General features: G+C 30.9%; 3 long non-coding RNA genes across 10 annotated transcripts; all 3 read left to right on the top strand.

Annotated features, from left to right (window-relative positions):
* The first annotated feature begins 2,666 nt into the window (after positions 1 to 2,666).
* LOC119663149 lies at positions 2,667 to 4,083 on the top strand. Of its 3 annotated transcripts, XR_005250972.1 has the most exons (6): positions 2,667 to 2,986; positions 3,049 to 3,186; positions 3,264 to 3,322; positions 3,383 to 3,691; positions 3,763 to 3,796; positions 3,849 to 4,083. It is a non-coding gene; the product is annotated as an uncharacterized LOC119663149 (long non-coding RNA). The 3 variants fall into 3 exon arrangements; XR_005250971.1 differs by having other exon boundaries at positions 3,768 to 4,083; XR_005250970.1 differs by having other exon boundaries at positions 3,763 to 4,083.
* Positions 4,084 to 4,167: 84 nt separating this feature from the next.
* Positions 4,168 to 4,835, top strand: LOC119663150. The gene is made up of 2 exons (XR_005250973.1): positions 4,168 to 4,368; positions 4,437 to 4,835. It is a non-coding gene; the product is annotated as an uncharacterized LOC119663150 (long non-coding RNA).
* Positions 4,836 to 10,484: 5,649 nt separating this feature from the next.
* LOC119663148 lies at positions 10,485 to 12,875 on the top strand. 6 transcript variants are annotated; one of them, XR_005250968.1, is made up of 6 exons: positions 10,485 to 10,804; positions 10,867 to 11,004; positions 11,082 to 11,140; positions 11,201 to 11,504; positions 11,771 to 11,833; positions 11,886 to 12,875. It is a non-coding gene; the product is annotated as an uncharacterized LOC119663148 (long non-coding RNA). The 6 variants fall into 6 exon arrangements; XR_005250967.1 differs by having other exon boundaries at positions 11,577 to 11,833; XR_005250965.1 differs by having other exon boundaries at positions 11,577 to 12,408; positions 12,477 to 12,875.
* The last annotated feature ends 4,806 nt before the right edge of the window (positions 12,876 to 17,681 follow it).

Genomic DNA, 17,681 nt, shown 5'->3' with positions numbered 1-17,681 from the left:
TGGTAACGGGTTTATTTGGACTCGCTGGTATCGTACTATTATCTTGGCAAATTCAAATAAAATGTAAACCCCTATTCATGAAATTACGCCTTAAGGGACTGGCCCAACTATTTGCAGTGGAACTTTGCAAGTTCAGACCACTCACATATCGTCATAGAGCATATATTCAGTCACTGTTATATGAAGACCAAAACTTACGTGCAATTTTAATTGAATTTTCTGAAGCAGTGAACGAATTGAGTTTAGGCGAGATAAAATATATGATTGGGACAAATAGAAGAACGAGACAGCTTTGTGGATATTTAAGTATATATATCACTTTACTCCTTGATCTGTAAATTGAAGCGTAATGAAAAGGCTGCGTTAATTTTGCTTTAAATTTAAGGAGTAAATTTAAAATTAATGGGTAAATGAATCATAGATTTTATTTGATATGTCGTTTTATCTTTAAAAACAATTTCAAATATTAAATAATAAATCAGAAATAGCAAATAAAATAAACCATATCAAAATGCGTATAAATATTTTAAAGAACTATAAGTTGCCAATGTAATGTCTACCAATGTAATGGCGACCAATTTTCTCGGAAATGAAATGCAAAGCAACCGATTGGATATGATGACGGACAGGCTAGAGATATGCATTTAAAAAGTGCATATATATTTTAATCTCGCTATAGGGCGTTTCTTTCTATAATGAAGTTTTTTCAGGTACGCAAACAAACTCAACTAGCACGTTTCAACTTATGAGCTGGTGTATATGTTCTGCAGTTTATAATAGGGAAGAATGATGTTTTCTCGGAAGATTGCATGTATCTAAAAGAAGTGTGGTTGAATTGCAGCGTTGATATAATCGGTGTATCTTTTAACAATTTTATTAATATTGAAACAATGACATAGTCGCCATAGCCCATACTGCGAATGAAGACCATATCTTTTCTGTATGAAATAATTTTTTATTTATCCATTTACCCTACCTTTACCCTAACTTAAAGTGACTTGAGGTGATCTTTCGGTATTCTAGCCCATTCCTGAACAATGAATTTATTCAACGCATTCATACTGGTATATTTTTTAGCCCTTCTCATTGTGTGAACGAAATGAAGTGTTGAACATGATTTTTTGGTTCGAATGGTTCGTGGTTCACATAGCTGGTTGTGATTGTGATTTTCCAGCTAAATATAACGCAATTAAACTACGTTTGAGTTCCATTTCGTCTACTTTTGTTCTATAATACTTAGACGCAAATGCTTGTGGCTGGTAGTAAACAATATAAAAAGCTGTCATTCGTATCAGTTTCACGTAGTAGACAATATCAGTTTGATAGATACACCTGTGTGCAGTTGGTAACACTTCAATCGTTTAAACCTGCATATAGAAAACAAAAATTGATAAGGTACAGGTTCCCAACAGAACACAAACCAACTGTTATAAACAGAAGTCTTTTGACTCTCAGTCTTTTGAATGAAAAGAAAAATTGCACTTGTTTAAGATATCATGATATCATAATGCCGACGATGATGAGAATTTTCTTCCATGTGTTTTGTTCTTGGCCTTTATAAAAGACAGTACTATATGTCATAAAGACTGAGCCTAAATGTTTTATCTGCTTTCCAGCACAGTCGATAATCTGTGTTTCAAGAGAGCGCCATCTTATTAAAATATTAACGTTTGCCATTCCAACTCATCAGATAACCTAGGAATAGACTAAGCTCTCTTTTTGCGGGAAGGAACATCTTACTACGAGAAGTAGAGACAAATCAGGTCTTTAATTTGCTGATTATTTGGAGTGTCACACCAATGTTAACTCATTTCAGTTTCACATTAGAGAGTTGCTAATGAGACTTCTTATTCCACAATAAGGATCTGATCCACAGAATTGAATAACTGATTTAGTTTATATAAGACTGCGTGTTATTGATCGTTGACACAATCCCTTTGATTCCAGTGTGACCAGGCATTCAATGGAGTACTATACTGTCCTTGCTTGTCAATTGTTGTAGCATGTCATAGTAGTCTGCACTTCAATGCCTAAATAGTTCAGACATATAACTAGAAATAAATACTATGTTATATGCTTGCACAATATTATATGAACGTGAAAAGTATTTCTATAGTAATCTTTTCATATGTGAATATTTATTTTAATTGTCAAGACAATTACTATCGTTCCTAAATTATTTTGACGTGGAGGTCTTGTCACAATTGTTTATTAAACCCTGAAAAACTACACAATACTATGTTAAAAGGTATGTGCCTAATTAGTAGACTCTATAGTACTTTAAACACATGTTTTCATTTTGCTATTAAAATTCTCAAAACCCTCATAACAGTATTTTAGATTTCAAAAAAAAAATTATAAGTTAGCTTAGTTTAATTCAAAAATTAAATGTTAAATAAAAAACTATAGATTTCAGTTATATTATTTTTGTCAAAAGTAAGGTCAAAATTTTTAGTTCATTAAAAAAAAATGCGTGTTGTAAGGAAACGTAAGTCCCATAAGGTTCATAAAGTCAAAACTATAACAAGAAAAATATTTAGAGCTGAATTTACTTCCATTAAAAGCTCCCGTGGTCGAACAGGGTTGGAGATCTTACGTGAAGCTGTAATTTAAGATAATAAAGATATAAAACTTATTTGCTTACAATTTTAATTTCACAGGAAATGGAAGAAAATCGCAAAAAAAGAAAAAAGAAAAAGGTTCGGTTTTGAAAAAAATGGTAAGAACTATAGAAATAAGATCCACAAGTTTTTAAGTGGTATTTTGTGGAAGGGTGAGCTACGAACCACTTAAGCAGAACATAACAACCATACAAGCACAAATAAAAGACACATGACACAGCCTACAACCCGGTAGAGTTTCTGAGTCTGGAAGAAACTGCTACTGTGAAGTCTTAAACACTTGCTCGCCTCTAATTGAATCATGTAAGATTGCAATAAATGCTACACAATTACTAAAAAGAAAGATAAGTGCACATTTCTACAAGGTAAGTCATTTTCTTTTTTTTGCAAAAGGGTTATAAGGAATTCTTTTATAATATATTTAAAGACTTCAACGTATAAAACAGAAATCACAGATCATGAAAATCTTTTGAAATGTAACACACACTAATACGATTAGCAATAAAAATAATTTAGAGGTGGATTCGGAGAAGGCTAAAATTCTCTATAAGCATGGAAAAATCCAGTAAGCAAAGTTTTCAAAAGTCGATGGGGGCGTTTACTAATCTCACAACTTATTTTTATAATTGTTCCTATCTATAGCTTAGGAAATATGGTAAATACAAACCAAACACAAACAGGTATACAGATATACAGCACAGGTATAGTATAATTGTGATCTCACCTATTCAGTTAAAATCATCATTGATATATTTTTCAAGTGCGAGTTTAACCTCGCACCTGTTTAGCAACATGGAGAGAAATTCTTTATGCTCAATTACCATATCTTATTAAAATTAAAATTAGAAAAGTGTTTGAAGACCCAACTATAAAAATTTGATATATAAATTGTTTTAATTGATTTGGGGACAGAAAAGAGAAAGTCGTCTCACTATCAAATCAGATGCTGCAAGCAAAATCGACCTGGAAATGATATTACAAAAAGTCACGAGGTTGGAGTATATAATTATAAGCAACATACCAATTTTTAAGACTTGCAAAATCTTCTCGATGAAATGGTTCTGATTCTGGTAAGTAACACAAAAATTATCACAGATATTATATATTCATCAAGAATTCAATCAAACTTAACACAATCAAGTGCAGAACTGATGAGTTGCCCAATGGCTGATGGGGTAACTATTCTGACTTAGGTTCAATTCTAATTAATAAGTAAACGATCCATAGCCTTTGGATAACGTAAAATAAAGCCTAACAAATCTGAATTTAATGGACACCATCGAAAAAATAATCAAGCAGAAGTAAAAAAAAGGAAAACATCGGAATTATAAATAGAAATTTCCTTATAAAATATTTTTCGATGAGGTTCGCAGAGTTAATGAATATATAACTGCAATATTGATGACTGCTAGAGAAGCGGGATGAGAACATGACGACAAGTAGTGGAAGATCCACCTGAAAATGAAATTAATAACTTATTAAATGAAGAATTAAATGAAGATATTTATAACAGGTTCAATGTATTTCTTCCAATTCTTTGGTATTCTTTCTGTTGCAGAATTCAAAAAATTGAAATCAATTAATTTTTTCCATTTCGTTTATGGAATGTAGTATGCCTTTAAGTAGTGAAAGTAATCCACCGTTTCCAACTTAAAATGTATCAAATTACTTAAATTAAAGAATACATAAGGTATATTTAAACAACCTAATCTCCAAGAGAGATAGTTCTGGACACTATCAGGAAAAAGTACACATTTAATATATTCAAATATACTTAGAGATCAGGAATGTAATAACATTTACTTCTACTTTAAGGATAAAGTTGGGATTGCTGCTGTTCTTAGAAATATACTAGAAATGTTTGACCTGCGAATAATGGCAAGACAAAGTTATTAGGCAGAAGTCGAGACATGTGTCACAAAGAAAGTTTAAAACAACATTTTATGAAATTCGACGGTGCCAGTAAAAAACTCAACGTCTTAGAGTTCACAAAATGAATTAACCGGGTTTCCAATCACACAAATGTACCATATGGTCGTACACAATATCAGATTTTCTTAGTGTGGCTGGGTGTTTTCTATTTGCTAGTGCTATAGCCCAGTATAGTCCAAGGCATTGAAGAGAAACTTGTAATATGTATGAAAATTGGAATAGTGACAAAAACCGTAAGCCCAGTATTTTCAACAATCTTCATATGTTAAAAAATGAGGAAAGGACCTTAACATTCAACGTCATTATAATCGTTATAACCAATTTTATATTACAATTAAATTAGTTTTAAGCAACAAAAGAAATATATTTTTTAAATAAAAATATTTGGTACCGTAATTATTATCGAGCCTGGTTCATTTTTCATTAATTGTGTGGATACAGAACCATAAACTTTATTTGATTGAATCCAGAAGTGTGAAATAGGTCTTTGGAATCACAAACGAAAATTGGGGTAGTTAAATAGTCAATATGTTACAACAAGATTTCAGAAATAATAAATATTTTAAGTATTTCTGAATGTTATTAGATTACTCGTACTACAAGCCTTTATTGGAGAGTCAAAATAATTTTTCTAAATAACATGAAACCGATGTGGAGTTTTTCTTTAAAAATTTTTTTATATCGGTAATAAATACAATTGTGTGGTTATAAATACAATAAGACTAGATAAGAGCTCCCGATAGCAGATTGATCAATGTCAGACGAATTTTATTTAGACATTAATAAATAAGCTTCATATATAAGTGATATCCGAAAGGAAGAAATCTTATTTAATGAGCTCCCCTTACTGGATAATAGAAGCATGAAAAAATTGAAATTATGAATAAACCAAAGTCTCAGTTATCACCACATCTAATTTATTACATTAAAAAAAAATGAAAACAATAAGAGATCCAATGATTCTTAAAGTACTAACAAAAATTGCTCACATTACTCACATTTTTTATATCACTTCATAACCAATGCACAGTCTTTAATTTCCTAAAACGTTACCATTGTGTTTAGGTTCTAAATAGTAGTCTTATTTCTCTCTCTTAATTATTGACAAATTCTACCGTATAAATGTCAGAAAGTGTGGTTGCAAACCAAGCTAGAGCGCTGCTTTCAAAAATAGGTACCTCATCTTCGCAGTAGTCTCAGATTATAGTCGTTCTTAATTTCTTCATAAAATATACTTAATTTATGCTGTGTTATAACTATGTTGCATAGTTAGTGCAAATAGGACTAGATTAGCTATCTTCTGTCTTCATGGAAACTTTCTGTATGAAATTGAACTTAATCAACATTATATCCATTGAACGATCTCATTTCTTTTTCTCATGAATACAATTATTATAAGGTTAGTTATATAAGTACTTATAATGTTTACCTCTCAGTGGATAATATTATGGACATCTTCATATCTCTGATAAGTTATCTTATAAATAACGAGAGTGCAAATAAGACAATTGAGCTTATAGCTTCTACAAACACATCGCATTCCGTTTTGAGGATATTCTTTGCAGAGATAGTACTTATTAATATTTCCTTTCTATTTCTTTTTTAGCATATTCCATATGAAGAAGAAGTAAATTGTTTATGTTGAGACCTCTCCTAGATCCACTAATTTAATGTAAACTGTACTGTTACTGTATAAAGTATTAGTATTATCTAATATTTTGTAGCTACCAATAAGTTGCTATGAATTTCGTCTATTTTTGTGCATATGTTTTAAATAATTCTTATTATCTTAATCGGATAAATTTTGTCTAACATAAAATCGTATTTTAAGTAAAGTAGGCATGAGACAGTCATTTATTTAAATGAAATCTCACTTAGGAGAATGCCCTGAATCAATAAAACTCAATGTAGTCGATGTACACCAGATAATTAGAATTATAATTTAACTAATTATGTTTTGATATTAAAAGTATATTAGTGTTATCATTTATTAGTGTTAATAGTAGTAAGTATTTGGAGAATGTTCTAAAAATGAATTGATTAATTTTTGTAAATGAACAAAATGTATTTGGACTTTGTATTACGCACTGCAGACTCTAGAACATATTTATATTTTTATTTCACACATCTACGATTCCGTCTTTAACTGATCTTTAAATACCAATTTTTACTTATATTAATATAGCAATAATTAACCATCAATTCACAACTTACTTTGAAGAACTAACGCGGAAGTAACCATCTCGAAGATCTTAGTGAATGAATGAATCAGTGAATTACCCGAATAGAATAGAATGAGCGATGTCGAACTCTGCATCTTGTTTTCACTAAAATGTCATCTAAGCAAACAGACATATAAAATGTAATAGTTATAGTCATGTAATTTTACATGAACATTACAGAATTACAAGAGTCTAATGGAATCTTTTTCAATATATTTTTTAATAAATTATGAGCAGAAAGTACATATGGTATTTAATTTCTCGTGAAGAAAGTATTTCATACATATACTGTTAAAAATGTGACTTGACCTCGAACGCAAGGTTACTCAGTTAAATAATTGGATAGACCGATAGACCTATGAAATGAATATGTCTCAAGCATGCCGATAAAAGTAGGTATCGGTGTGCTTAGTTGGCAATGTATACTAACTTCTATTAAAGAGTACTAATCAGCTAAGTTCTTTCATATATACATTGAAGCTTTTATAGTTCTGCGGCCGCCAAACTTATACACCTACAAAGTTAACTTACAAGTATTTTTTTTAATCTAGTTTTTTTTCTACTTCATTTTTTAACAAATTTAAAATAACTTTACATTATTATATTTTTTATAATATATTATATCTGAATAAATTTTTGGTAAGATTTTTTGGTAAAAAATTTGAGTACTTCCGCCAATTACTGCCCAGTATAAAACAAAAAGATCACATCCAGTAAAGTTCAAGGAATCTTCTGTTCTAAGTAATATAGAAAAAGTTTCGTTTCTCTACTGATGAGCTAATTAGGTTTGTTAATAATAGTGTCTGTGTTTTCCAGATTCTTAAGCCGCTAAAGCCACTTTTGCGTATAAAGGATCAACTTGCGAAGGATGCCGCTAACTTCTCTACAGCGAACCGAAATACTTCGTCATTGTGTGATAATTGGAACCTTTTTTGGTTTAATAAAAAACAGTTTTTTTATTCTAATTGACTTGCTCCAGACCATATTAGCATTTTGCCACCACAATATTGCCCCCTCCGTCTCGCCTATTATTTGGTGGTTGGTAACGGGTTTATTTGGACTCGCTGGTATCGTACTATTATCTTGGCAAATTCAAATAAAATGTAAACCCCTATTCAAGAAATTACGCCTTAAGGGACTGGCCCAACTATTTGCAGTGGAACTTTGCAAGTTCAGACCACTCACATATCGTCATAGAGCATATATTCAGTCACTGTTATATGAAGACCAAAACTTACGTGCAATTTTAATTGAATTTTCTGAAGCAGTGAACGAATTGAGTTTAGGAGAGATAAAATATATGATTGGGACAAATAGAAGAACGAGACAGCTTTGTGGATATTTAAGTATATATATCACTTTACTCCTTGATCTGTAAATTGAAGCGTAATGAAAAGGCTGCGTTAATTTTGCTTTAAATTTAAGGAGTAAATTTAAAATTAATGGGTAAATGAATCATAGATTTTATTTGATATGTCCTTTTATCTTTAAAAACAATTTCAAATATTAAATAATAAATCAGAAATAGCAAATAAAATAAACCATATCAAAATGCGTATAAATATTTTAAAGAACTATAATCAAGCCAAAGTAAGTTGCCAAAGTAATGTCTACCAATGTAATGGCGACCAATTTTCTCGGAAATGAAATGCAAAGCAACCGATTGGATATGATGACGGACAGGCTAGAGATATGCATTTAAAAAGTGCATATATATTTTAACCTCGCTATAGGGCGTTCCTTTCTATAATGAAGTTTTTTCAGGTACGCAAACAAACTCAACTAGCACGTTTCAACTTATGAGCTGGTGTATATGTTCTGCAGTTAATAATAGGGAAGAATGATGTTTTCTCGGAAGATTGCATGTATCTAAAAGAAGTGTGGTTGAATTGCAGCGTTGATATAATCGGTGTATCTTTTAACAATTTTATTAATATTGAAACAATGACATAGTCGCCATAGCCCATACTGCGAATGAAGACCATATCTTTTCTGTGTGAAATAGTTTTTTATTTATCCATTTACCCTAACTTAAAGTGACTTGAGGTGATCTTTCGGTATTCTAGCCCATTCCTGAACAATGGATTTATTCAACGCATTCATACTGGTATATTTTTTAGCCCTTCTCATTGTGTGAACGAAATGAAGTGTTGAACATGATTTTTTGGTTCGAATGGTTCGTGGTTCACATAGCTGGTTGTGATTGTGATTTTCCAGCTAAATATAACGCAATTAAACTACGTTTGAGTTCCATTTCGTCAAGTTTTGTTCTATAATACTTAGACGCAAATGCTTGTGGCTGCTAGTAAACAATATAAAAAGCTGTCATTCGTATCAGTTTCACGTAGTAGACAATATCAGTTTGATAGATACACCTGTGCGCAGTTGGTAACACTTCAATCGTTTAAACCTGCATATAGAAAACAAAAATTGATAAGGTACAGGTTCCGAACAGAACACAAACCAACTGTTATAAACAGAAGTCTTTTGACTCTCAGTCTTTTGAATGAAAAGAAAAATTGCACTTGTTTAAGATATCATGATATCATAATGCCGACGATGATGAGAATTTTCTTCCATGTGTTTTGTTCTTGGCCTTTATAAAAGACAGTACTATATGTCATAAAGACTGAGCCTAAATGTTTTATCTGCTTTCCAGCACAGTCGATAATCTGTGTTTCAAGAGAGGGCCATCTTATTAAAATATTAACGTTTGCCATTCCAACTCATCAGATAACCTAGGAATAGACTAAGCTCTCTTTTTGCGGGAAGGAACATCTTACTACGAGAAGTAGAGACAAATCAGGTCTTTAATTTGCTGATTATTTGGAGTGTCACACCAATGTTAACTCATTTCAGTTTCACATTAGAGAGTTGCTAATGAGACTTCTTATTCCACAATAAGGATCTGATCCACAGAATTGAATAACTGATTTAGTTTATATAAGACTGCGTGTTATTGATCGTTGACACAATCCCTTTGATTCCAGTGTGACCAGGCATTCAATGGAGTACTATACTGTCCTTGCTTGTCAATTGTTGTAGCATGTCATAGTAGTCTGCACTTCAATGCCTAAATAGTTCAGACATATAACTAGAAATAAATACTATGTTATATGCTTGCACAATATTATATGAACGTGAAAAGTATTTCTATAGTAATCTTTTCATATGTGAATATTTATTTTAATTGTCAAGACAATTACTATCGTTCCTGAATTATTTTGACGTGGAGGTCTTGTCACAATTGTTTATTAAACCCTGAAAAACTACACAATACTATGGTAAAAGGTATGTGCCTAATTAGTAGACTCTATAGTACTTTAAACACATGTTTTCATTTTGCTATTAAAATTCTCAAAACCCTCATAACAGTATTTTAGATTTCAAAAAAAAATTTATAAGTTAGCTTAGTTTAATTCAAAAATTAAATGTTAAATAAAAAACTATAGATTTCAGTTATATTATTTTTGTCAAAAGTAAGGTCAAAATTTTTAGTTCATTAAAAAAAAATGCGTGTTGTAAGGAAACGTAAGTCCCATAAGGTTCATAAAGTCAAAACTATAACAAGAAAAATATTTAGAGCTGAATTTACTTCCATTAAAAGCTCCCGTGGTCGAACAGGGTTGGAGATCTTACGTGAAGCTGTAATTTAAGATAATAAAGATATAAAACTTATTTGCTTACAATTTTAATTTCACAGGAAATGGAAGAAAATCGCAAAAAAAGAAAAAAGAAAAAGGTTCGGTTTTGAAAAAAATGGTAAGAACTATAGAAATAAGATCCACAAGTTTTTAAGTGGTATTTTGTGGAAGGGTGAGCTACGAACCACTTAAGCAGAACATCACAACCATACAAGCACAAATAAAAGACACATGACACAGCCTACAACCCGGTAGAGTTTCTGAGTCTGGAAGAAACTGCTACTGTGAAGTCTTAAACACTTGCTCGCCTCTAATTGAATCATGTAAGATTGCAATAAATGCTACACAATTACTAAAAAGAAAGATAAGTGCACATTTCTACAAGGTAAGTCATTTTCTTTTTTTTGCAAAAGGGTTATAAGGAATTCTTTTATAATATATTTAAAGACTTCAACGTATAAAACAGAAATCACAGATCATGAAAATCTTTTGAAATGTAACACACACTAATACGATTAGCAATAAAAATAATTTAGAGGTGGATTCGGAGAAGGCTAAAATTCTCTATAAGCATGGAAAAATCCAGTAAGCAAAGTTTTCAAAAGTCGATGGGGGCGTTTACTAATCTCACAACTTATTTTTATAATTGTTCCTATCTATAGCTTAGGAAATATGGTAAATACAAACCAAACACAAACAGGTATACAGATATACAGCACAGGTATAGTATAATTGTGATCTCACCTATTCAGTTAAAATCATCATTGATATATTTTTCAAGTGCGAGTTTAACCTCTAGACAGCAACATGGAGAGAAATTCTTTATGCTCAATTACCATATCTTATTAAAATTAAAATTAGAAAAGTGTTTGAAGACCCAACTATAAAAATTTGATATATAAATTGTTTTAATTGATTTGGGGACAGAAAAGAGAAAGTCGTCTCACTATCAAATCAGATGCTGCAAGCAAAATCGACCTGGAAATGATATTACAAAAAGTCACGAGGTTGGAGTATATAATTATAAGCAACATACCAATTTTTAAGACTTGCAAAATCTTCTCGATGAAATGGTTCTGATACTGGTAAGTAACACAAAAATTATCACAGATATTATATATTCATCAAGAATTCAATCAAATTTAACACAACTGTAGACAACTCACTCAAGTAAATAGACCATATATCGAGAAGAATCTATAATAAAATCCTTTCGGAGAGCGTTCACTTACTTTTTCACACACTCTACGAAATATGTGTAGTCCTGAAGCAATCTAAAAATTAATTATACTCATAAGAAATTAAATGTGACTTAAAATTAAATTAATTTCAAATTTTAATTTAAATGTAGCTCTTTCGGGAAATGTCGACACAATCAAGTGCAGAACTGATGAGTTGCCCAATGGCTGATGGGGTAACTATTCTGACTTAGGTTCAATTCTAATTAATAAGTAAACGATCCATAGCCTTTGGATAACGTAAAATAAAACCTAACAAATCTGAATTTAATGGACACCATCGAAAAAATAATCAAGCAGAAGTAAAAAAAAGGAAAACATCGGAATTATAAATAGAAATTTCCTTATAAAATATTTTTCGATGAGGTTCGCAGAGTTAATGAATATATAACTGCAATATTGATGACTGCTAGAGAAGCGGGATGAGAACATGACGACAAGTAGTGGAAGATCCACCTGAAAATGAAATTAATAACTTATTAAATGAAGAATTAAATGAAGATATTTATAACAGGTTCAATGTATTTCTTCCAATTCTTTGGTAGAGTGTTAACTGTTGCAGAATTCAAAAAATCGAAATCAATTAATTTTTTCCATTTCGTTTATGGAATGTAGTATGCCTTTAAGTAGTGAAAGTAATCCACCGTTTCCAACTTAAAATGTATCAAATTACTTAAATTAAAGAATACATAAGGTATATTTAAACAACCTAATCTCCAAGAGAGATAGTTCTGGACACTATCAGGAAAAAGTACACATTTAATATATTCAAATATACTTAGAGATCAGGAATGTAATAACATTTACTTCTACTTTAAGGATAAAGTTGGGATTGCTGCTGTTCTTAGAAATATACTAGAAATGTTTGACCTGCGAATAATGGCAAGACAAAGTTATTAGGCAGAAGTCGAGACATGTGTCACAAAGAAAGTTTAAAACAACATTTTATGAAATTCGACGGTGCCAGTAAAAAACTCAACGTCTTAGAGTTCACAAAATGAATTAACCGGGTTTCCAATCACACAAATGTACCATATGGTCGTACACAATATCAGATTTTCTTAGTGTGGCTGGGTGTTTTCTATTTGCTAGTGCTATAGCCCAGTATAGTCCAAGGCATTGAAGAGAAACTTGTAATATGTATGAAAATTGGAATAGTGACAAAAACCGTAAGCCCAGTATTTTCAACAATCTTCATATGTTAAAAAATGAGGAAAGGACCTTAACATTCAACGTCATTATAATCCTTATAACCAATTTTATATTACAATTAAATTAGTTTTAAGCAACAAAAGAAATATATTTTTTAAATAAAAATATTTGGTACCGTAATTATTATCGAGCCTGGTTCATTTTTCGTTAATTGTGTGGATACAGAACCATAAACTTTATTTGATTGAATCCAGAAGTGTGAAATAGGTCTTTGGAATCACAAACGAAAATTGGGGTAGTTAAATAGTCAATATGTTACAACAAGATTTCAGAAATAATAAATATTTTAAGTATTTCTGGATGTTATTAGATTACTCGTACTACAAGCCTTTATTGGAGAGTCAAAATAATTTTTCTAAATAACATGAAACCGATGTGGAGTTTTTCTTTAAAAATTTTTTTATATCGGTAATAAATACAATTGTGTGGTTATAAATACAATAAGACTAGATAAGAGCTCCCGATAGCAGATTGATCAATGTCAGACGAATTTTATTTAGACATTAATAAATAAGCTTCATATATAAGTGATATCCGAAAGGAAGAAATCTTATTTAATGAGCTCCCCTTACTGGATAATAGAAGAATGAAAAAATTGAAATTATGAATAAACCAAAGTCTCAGTTATCACCACATCTAATTTATTACATTAAAAAAAAATGAAAACAATAAGAGATCCAATGATTCTTAAAGTACTAACAAAAATTGCTCACATTACTCACATTTTTTATATCACTTCATAACCAATGCACAGTCTTTAATTTCCTAAAACGTTACCATTGTGTTTAGGTTCTAAATAGTAGTCTTATTTCTCTCTCTTAATTATTGACAAAACTCAGTCAATTTAAAAATTTCCATTATCATAGTGTCTGTCATATATCAAATTCTACCGTATAAATGTCAGAAAGTGTGGTTGCAAACCAAGCTAGAGCGCTGCTTTCAAAAATAGGTACCTCATCTTCGCAGTAGTCTCAGATTATAGTCGTTCTTAATTTCTTCATAAAATATACTTAATTTATGCTGTGTTATAACTATGTTGCATAGTTAGTGCAAATAGGACTAGATTAGCTATCTTCTGTCTTCATGGAAACTTTCTGCATGAAATTGAACTTAATCAACATTATATCCATTGAACGATCTCATTTCTTTTTCTCATGAATACAATTATTATAAGGTTAGTTTTATAAGTACTTATAATGTTTACCTCTCAGCGGATAATATTATGGACATCTTCATATCTCTGATAAGTTATCTTATAAATAACGAGAGTGCAAATAAGACAATTGAGCTTATAGCTTCTACAAACACATCGCATTCCGTTTTGAGGATATTCTTTGCAGAGATAGTACTTATTAATATTTCCTTTCTATTTCTTTTTTAGCATATTCCATATGAAGAAGAAGTAAATTGTTTATGTTGAGACCTCTCCTAGATCCACTAATTTAATGTAAACTGTACTGTTACTGTATAAAGTATTCGTATTATCTAATATTTTGTAGCTACCAATAAGTTGCTATGAATTTCGTCTATTTTTGTGCATATGTTTTAAATAATTCTTATTATCTTAATCGGATAAATTTTGTCTAACATAAAATCGTATTTTAAGTAAAGTAGGCATGAGACAGTCATTTATTTAAATGAAATCTCACTTAGGAGAATGCCCTGAATCAATAAAACTCAATGTAGTCGATGTACACCAGATAATTAGAATTATAATTTAACTAATTATGTTTTGATATTAAAAGTATATTAGTGTTATCATTTATTAGTGTTAATAGTAGTAAGTATTTGGAGAATGTTCTAAAAATGAATTGATTAATTTTTGTAAATGAACAAAATGTATTTGGACTTTGTATTACGCACTGCAGACTCTAGAACATATTTATATTTTTATTTCACACATCTACGATTCCGTCTTTAACTGATCTTTAAATACCAATTTTTACTTATATTAATATAGCAATAATTAACCATCAATTCACAACTTACTTTGAAGAACTAACGCGGAAGTAACCATCTCGAAGATCTTAGTGAATGAATGAATCAGTGAATTACCCGAATAGAATAGAATGAGCGATGTCGAACTCTGCATCTTGTTTTCACTAAAATGTCATCTAAGCAAACAGACATATAAAATGTAATAGTTATAGTCATGTAATTTTACATGAACATTACAGAATTACAAGAGTCTAATGGAATCTTTTTCAATATATTTTTTAATAAATTATGAGCAGAAAGTACATATGGTATTTAATTTCTCGTGAAGAAAGTATTTCATACATATACTGTTAAAAATGTGACTTGACCTCGAACGCAAGGTTACTCAGTTAAATAATTGGATAGACCGATAGACCTATGAAATGAATATGTCTCAAGCATGCCGATAAAAGTAGGTATCGGTGTGCTTAGTTGGCAATGTATACTAACTTCTATTAAAGAGTACTAATCAGCTAAGTTCTTTCATATATACATTGAAGCTTTTATAGTTCTGCGGCCGCCAAACTTATACACCTACAAAGTTAACTTACAAGTATTTTTTTTAATCTAGTTTTTTTTCTACTTCATTTTTTAACAAATTTAAAATAACTTTACATTATTATATTTTTTATAATATATTATATCTGAATAAATTTTTGGTAAGATTTTTTGGTAAAAAATTTGAGTACTTCCGCCAATTACTGCCCAGTATAAAACAAAAAGATCACATCCAGTAAAGTTCAAGGAATCTTCTGTTCTAAGTAATATAGAAAAAGTTTCGTTTCTCTACTGATGAGCTAATTAGGTTTGTTAATAATAGTGTCTGTGTTTTCCAGATTCTTAAGCCGCTAAAGCCACTTTTGCGTATAAAGGATCAACTTGCGAAGGATGCCGCTAACTTCTCTACAGCGAACCGAAATACTTCGTCATTGTGTGATAATTGGAACCTTTTTTGGTTTAATAAAAAACAGTTTTTTTATTCTAATTGACTTGCTCCAGACCATATTAGCATTTTGCCACCACAATATTGCCCCCTCCGTCTCGCCTATTATTTGGTGGTTGGTAACGGGTTTATTTGGACTCGCTGGTATCGTACTATTATCTTGGCAAATTCAAATAAAATGTAAACCCCTATTCAAGAAATTACGCCTTAAGGGACTGGCCCAACTATTTGCAGTGGAACTTTGCAAGTTCAGACCACTCACATATCGTCATAGAGCATACATATATTCAGTCACTGTTATATGAAGACCAAAACTTACGTGCAATTTTAATTGAATTTTCTGAAGCAGTGAACGAATTGAGTTTAGGAGAGATAAAATATATGATTGGGACAAATAGAAGAACGAGACAGCTTTGTGGATATTTAAGTATATATATCACTTTACTCCTTGATCTGTAAATTGAAGCGTAATGAAAAGGCTGCGTTAATTTTGCTTTAAATTTAAGGAGTAAATTTAAAATGAATGGGTAAATGAATCATAGATTTTATTTGATATGTCGTTTTATCTTTAAAAACAATTTCAAATATTAAATAATAAATCAGAAATAGCAAATAAAATAAACCATATCAAAATGCGTATAAATATTTTAAAGAACTATAAGTTGCCAAAGTAATGTCTACCAATGTAATGGCGACCAATTTTCTCGGAAATGAAATGCAAAGCAACCGATTGGATATGATGACGGACAGGACAGGAGATATGCATTTAAAAAGTGCATATATATTTTAACCTCGCTATAGGGCGTTTCTTTCTATAATGAAGTTTTTTCAGGTACGCAAACAAACTCAACTAGCACGTTTCAACTTATGAGCTGGTGTATATGTTCTGCAGTTTATAATAGGGAAGAATGATGTTTTCTCGGAAGATTGCATGTATCTAAAAGAAGTGTGGTTGAATTGCAGCGTTGATATAATCGGTGTATCTTTTAACAATTTTATTAATATTGAAACAATGACATAGTCGCCATAGCCCATACTGCGAATGAAGACCATATCTTTTCTGTGTGAAATAGTTTTTTATTTATCCATTTACCCTAACTTAAAGTGACTTGAGGTGATCTTTCGGTATTCTAGCCCATTCCTGAACAATGAATTTATTCAACGCATTCATACTGGTATATTTTTTAGCCCTTCTCATTGTGTGAACGAAATGAAGTGTTGAATATGATTTTTTGGTTCGAATGGTTCGTGGTTCACATAGCTGGTTGTGATTGTGATTTTCCAGCTAAATATAACGCAATTAAACTACGTTTGAGTTCCATTTCGTCAAGTTTTGTTCTATAATACTTAGACGCAAATGCTTGTGGCTGCTAGTAAACAATATAAAAAGCTGTCATTCGTATCAGTTTCACGTAGTAGACAATATCAGTTTGATAGATACACCTGTGTGCAGTTGGTAACACTTCAATCGTTTAAACCTGCATATAGAAAACAAAAATTGATAAGGTACAGGTTCTCAACAGAACACAAACCAACTGTTATAAACAGAAGTCTTTTGACTCTCAGTCTTTTGAATGAAAAGAAAAATTGCACTTGTTTAAGATATCATGATATCATAATGCCGACGATGATGAGAATTTTCTTCCATGTGTTTTGTTCTTGGCCTTTATAAAAGACAGTACTATATGTCATAAAGACTGAGCCTAAATGTTTTATCTGCTTTCCAGCACAGTCGATAATCTGTGTTTCAAGAGAGGGCCATCTTATTAAAATATTAACGTTTGCCATTCCAACTCATCAGATAACCTAGGAATAGACTAAGCTCTCTTTTTGCGGGAAGGAACATCTTACTACGAGAAGTAGAGACAAATCAGGTCTTTAATTTGCTGATT

This window comes from Teleopsis dalmanni, unplaced genomic scaffold, assembly GCF_002237135.1.
Source record: "Teleopsis dalmanni isolate 2A unplaced genomic scaffold, ASM223713v2 unscaffolded_contig_0161, whole genome shotgun sequence".
In the NCBI taxonomy this organism is placed as follows: domain Eukaryota; kingdom Metazoa; phylum Arthropoda; class Insecta; order Diptera; family Diopsidae; genus Teleopsis; species Teleopsis dalmanni.
Note: the sequence above shows the minus strand (reverse complement) of the source record. Positions and strands in the feature narration are given on the sequence as shown.